The sequence below is a fragment of the Canis lupus genome, chromosome 16 (assembly GCF_048164855.1).
Source record: "Canis lupus baileyi chromosome 16, mCanLup2.hap1, whole genome shotgun sequence".
Classification (NCBI taxonomy): Eukaryota; Metazoa; Chordata; class Mammalia; order Carnivora; family Canidae; genus Canis; species Canis lupus.
Genome location: NC_132853.1, coordinates 43,603,046 through 43,609,045, shown reverse-complemented (window position 1 = coordinate 43,609,045; position 6,000 = coordinate 43,603,046).

Sequence of the window (6,000 nt, the reverse complement as noted above, 5' to 3'; positions counted from 1 at the left end):
TATCCTTGTTTGCTAGGGTGGGGACTTTGGTTGCTCATCTTTTTGTCCTTGTGAGGCCTTAACAAAAATATCTGGCATGTTGCGTGTACTAAATACACGTTAGCAGATTGGATACATAGAGGAAAAAGTGGATAAAAGTGTTGTTGAATCAGTATGATTTCTGTTCTTTATCGCCTATGAAAATTCCAACCTGGGTTACCTGAGTGGCTCAGTGGTTTAGCACCACCTTCAGCCCAGGGCATGATCCTGGACACCTGGGATCAAGTCCCACATCCGGCTTCCTAAGTGGAGCCTGCTTCTCTCTCTGCCTATGTCTCTGCCTCTCTCTCTGTATTTTTTCATGAATGAATAAATAAGATCTGAAAGAAGAAAGAAAGAAAGAAAGAAAGAAAGAAAGAAAGAAAGAAAGAAAGAAAGAAAGAAGAAAGAAAGAAAGAAAGAAAGAAAGAAAGAAAGAAAGAAAGAAAGAAAGAAAGAAAGAAAAAGAAAAGAAAAGGAAGTTCCACTCTTTCTATCCTCTCTTTGATGTCTTGTTAGAGTTTCACCTGGTGAATGAAGCCCTCCTTGATTATCCCAGACTTGGGAATATTTTTTTTTTCCCTAAAAATTGCTCCAGGATTAGAATCCTACTACTACTACTGCTGCTGCTACTACTACTACTACTACTACTACTACTACTACTACCACTACTACTTATTCCCCTTCTCCTCCTTCTTCCTCTCTTCATCTTTTATTATTGTTATTATAATTATTATTTAATAATTATCTTTTTTGAATTGCTACAAAGTCTTGGGGTAAGGACAATGTAATACAATCTGGTATCACCTTCAGGTCCTCACACAGCATTAGATTCATGTTAGATGCCTAGTACATTCAAGATTAGTGAAGGCTGCTATGCTTTTCCCAAAAATTCACTGGGGGCAAGGAGCCCCCCTGAAACTGAGAAGGCAAGAACCCAAAGACCCTCCAGGGAGTCTGTGGTTGAATGAACCTGTTTGGGCTTCAGAACAGACAAATGAGCGGCTGGCCAGCTCTACTCCCATTCTGAGTTTCCAAGTTGTATGCAACAAGGACTATAAATAACTAAATTCTTAGAAAAGACAGAGGAAGAGGGACAGGAAAACACTGCCGAAGCAGGGGAAGCAGGGACATACAGGCGCTGAGAGCAGCTCAAAACAGAGCCTTGAGACATAACGCAGGTGCCTTGAAACAAGTGACTGTGGATGGAAACAGATGTGTACCAAGCCTCGCTGAGTAAGAAAGAGAAAGTGCCCTTGGGCTGTAGTAACTCTTGTTTTGCAGGATTGTCGCACTTTTGAAAAGCCTTTGAACAAGTATACCTAAATGGCGTAAAAACAAAATGACACCCAGGGATAAAGGTTGGGAAGCATCTGGCAGCAGCTTCAAGTTCTGCTAGCCGGGCCTCTTTTCCTTCCTTGGGTTTTGATTGTTTTGCTTTCAACCAAGGAATAAGAAAGAATAGCAGGCAAGTTTCCAGGGTTTGGAAAATTGTAGGACACCCCCATTACTATTAATTGCAATATACTTTCTACATTCCTTTTTTAAGAGAAGTGTTGGATTAGGAAATGTACAGGCTCATCAACCAAAGACAGAATGCTGGCTACTATTCGGACCTCACAGGAGATTTTTGGAAAAAAAAAACCTGGAATGGTGAATGGAAAAAGGACAATCTAAGAGCAAGGCCCACCATTGAAAAGCAATCCGCAGGCACGTTTGATTCTGAAATCCCATCTCAGGTCTTTAAACTTGGAAAAAAATGTGTTTTCTTTAACTCTTGGACTGTGTCAATCATTTGTAAGACATCAGAAATTAATTAACCTTTATATTTTCAGATTTTTCTGAAATTATGAGAAGAGAACTGAATAAAATAACAACAGTCCTGATATCTGGCAGAGGATAAAACGTGGCTTTAAGAACCTTAAGATCCTTTTTAAAAAAATGCCGACATTAAAACAAAGCTAGATGAGGGTCGAGACACGATCTCTCAGAGATAAACAATTTCATGGATTTGATTGCTCTACTGTTCATCATTTTCTGGAGTTGTGCTTATAATGTAATGATACCATGATAGCGTAAAACCATGTCAGCTTTGCAACAAGATATGATTTTAAGTTAAAAATGAAATTGTTTCATGTTTTGGTTCTTCATTTGGCACAAATGGCACTGTACCTAAATTCAAAGGACTGATTTCATGTTTCAGTATATTTATCACTCAGTACCCATTGGTGCTACTGTTATGTAATTGGAGTAGACTTGTAGACAAGCATTCCTTCCAACCATTATAAGATTTCTTATGCAATGATGCTGAGTTGGTTAGAAATATAAAGTTTCAACATCATCACCATCACGATTATAATTACTTTCTTTCAAAAGTTAAGAGCAGCTCAATATGAAAAGAACATTCATGAAATAACTCTGAGAAAGCTGAAGTCGTTGCTTTGGGTCCCACTTTGGATGTTTCTTATTTGAGATGCTGGCTGTAAAGGTATATTTTTCGGTTGTTATTATTTCTGTTTATTCCTTTGCTATTTCATATACAGGAAGGCTGAGGTCCAGTGACCTCTTCACCTACTCTTAAAATAGCTTCTTTATATTGCTTTCAAAGTAAGAAGTAATAAGACTAACATAATGGGAAAAAGGATGTGCTCTGGGGCCAGACAAACCTGGAAGCAAAGCCTAGCTCTGTCTTTTAACAACTGTATCACCTCTCTGAACTCTTTGTTTGTTCATCCATGAAATTAAGACATTAGGACTGACCCTGCCTCTGATGTTTCAAGGATTTAAAACAATGTAGGTAGGTCTTTAGTAAATATTGGCTAGTGTGAAACAGTATCTTATTTGTTTTGCTCTAACAGTTGACAGATTAGGTAGGTCTACTGTCCCAGATGACTCCTTTATGACTATGCCCTATTTAGAGCCTCCTTGTAGATAAAGTCATGAAACATTATTTTCTTACAGATGGATTTCCTCTAGAGATGTATGGATATGCCTTCCTACACACTGGTACCTTCAACTGCTGATGGAAGGAAAGGTCAGTCTCATTTTATTAAAACAATAAAAATAATGTAATTTAGAAACAATTTGTGCTTTCTTCCACCTCTCTCTCCCCAGAAGAGATGAAAACTTTGCCAAACTGGTGGTATCATTCACAAATCATGATTGTGGGATGGAGAGAGCTCTCCAGAAGACATTTTCCAAACAGTGGAATTGCTTGTATTATTTTCAAAATGAAACACAAGATCTGCACTATTCTAGCAAATTTATTTTTGGATAGAAATATTTAACCCATTAATTGAATGGATAGTATTGACCTTTGCATAAACCTGATGAAAAATTATGCTGCGTGCTTGAATTCTCATGTAGAAAATGAGGCAAAGGGATCATTTAAATCTAACCTTGCATTGTACGTGAGCAAACTTCAGTAAGAAGAACTATGTGTATCTAAAGTAATATAATGTAATGCATTTTATAGCATATACTATGTGGATCTTAAAAAATGAAAGTATTGAGAATTGCCCAACAACTATAAATACCTGTAGGATTATCTCAAAGAAATAGCAACATTCCCCCCTGCCTCAATTTAACGATAAGAAGTTAATTGGCGGCAGATGTCACCCTCAACAAGCATAACTGATTTGTCTTTTTTTTTATTTGACTTTTAATGATTCAAATAAGAATGAAAGTACAATTGTCTCTCTTTAATTCACATTGCTCTGAAATGTTCATAGACAGGTATATTGCCATTGTAACGCAGTTAATTCAAGTGTTTGTTTTTTGTTCTATTACCATACTGTTTTGATTACTATAGTTTTATACTGTATCTTGAAATCTGGCATTGTGATAACTCCAGCTTTGTTCTTCTTTCTCAAGATTGCTTTGGCTAATAGGGGTCTTTTGTGGTTCCATACAAGTTTCAGTATTATATGCTCTCATTCTGTGAAAAATGCTATTGACATTTTGATAGGGATGGTTTCTAACCTGTAGATCGTTTTGGGCAGTATGAACACTTAACAATATTAATTCTTCCATTTCACGAGCATGGGATAGCTTACTATTTGTGCTGCTTTCAATTTCTTTTATCAATGTTTTATAATTTCAAGAGTAAGTATTTCAGCTCCTTGGTGAAGTCTGTTCCTAGATATTTTATTCTTTTTGGTGCATTTGTGAATGGAATTGTTTTAGTAATTTCTCACTCTGCTACTTTGTTATTAGTGTATAGAAACATAACTGATTTCTGAGTATTAACTTTTTATCCTCCAACTTTACTGAATTCACTTGGAACTTCTAATTTTTTGGTTGAGTCTGTAGGGTTTTCTATGTATAGTATCATGCCTTCTGCACATAAGTGACAGTGTAATTCTTAGAACTGGTATAGCCTATTGAATGCCCCCCACAAACTAAGATCACAGCTGGAAAAAATTAGAAGCAACTTAATTGCAGGGAGATGCCTGGAAATACTTGAAGTGAAATGGGTTCATAAACAAAAGAGGTAAATTATTTTATTGGGTAAACAAAAAGTGTCTTTGAAACCTATGTTGCCAAAAAACCATAAGTTCGTTTACCTATTCATTTTGCTTAACATAGGTTTTTTTTTTTAATGATAAGTAATTTGAAGGCCTGAAGCAGACATGCTATTTAACTATTTTTTAAATGTGGTCCAGAAAAGGAGAAATCAAATGATGATTGTATCATGGTTAAATGAAAAACATGCATAAAAGAAAGGTAGTGGAGGAGAAGAGTAAGTTCACTAGAGCATACAATTTATTTGAATATGTCTTTCTGAGTTTATGACTTTATGAATGGTGCAAATGGGAAAGATTACCATTTGAAGTGTCCATGCTAGTTCTCAGTATAAAGGAACCTGTTCCATAAGAGACTCTTCTCTTGTATACAGATTTGTATGTTCTTTCTTATTAGGTCACAATATGTTGTGCTTTAGTATGGCTGATGCTCTTACTGTGTGTACAAAATACACGGTACAAAAATCTAAACCTTCACTTTGAACCTGATTCTCTCTGTTGTCTCAGGTTTAGCATTAAGACTCCTTGGCATAAATCTTCAAAATGGAAATAATCATGTATCCATAAGACCTAGGGCCTATTCAAAAGAAAAATGATACTCTTTAGTGCCACAGACCAGGACCATCACTGAGAAAGCAATCCCCGTCACTGCTTCAAATGTTTCCTTTTTTAATAAGTTATGTTTTTCCTTCATAACATTTGGATGTGTTTTTCATTTTGCTCTATGGACACTAATATTTTATAAGTTTTTTCCCACTTCTAAATTCTGGACACATGATCATCATTCTTCTTGACTACTGAGGACATTTTCTTGAAGCCATTTATAGATACAAACACTTCCTCCCAGACTTCATATAGACTTCACTCCATGATAATAATGTCTTTTGAGCAATTGAATGCAAGGACTCCTAGATGTAATGTGGAAGGCAGAAAGGAAATTCACCGTGGATGGAAAAGAAAATGAACCACCAGAGACAAGATAAATGCATACAATAAATATAATATTGTACCCCAGGGGATGAGAGAGTCACTGTACCTAATGGCTACAGAATATGGTTAAGCCATAAAGATAACATAAAATAAAATAGTACACTATTCCCAGTTGCCACTCTTCCAAATGTTGCCATAAACCTAGCAGTACCACCGGAAAAATTAACAGACATTTCCATGATGCATGGACCACCAACGAGGCTCAAAGAGATATGACTCAATTGTAGTTTTCTGGTTTATCTTTTAAAAGCAGTTTGCATAGGAATGTAAAGTAAAGACCAGCTTCAATTTCCAAAAGAAACCTAAACTGTACATAATTTATAAATTCACATAAAGGGGTGTGTATATACCACTATTAAGGCCCAGGTTGGCATTATTAAGGAATTATACAATTATGAACAAATAATTATAAGTAATGAGTAATTATTGAGGCTGTTATTAAGGAATAATGACAAAATTCATGAATCTT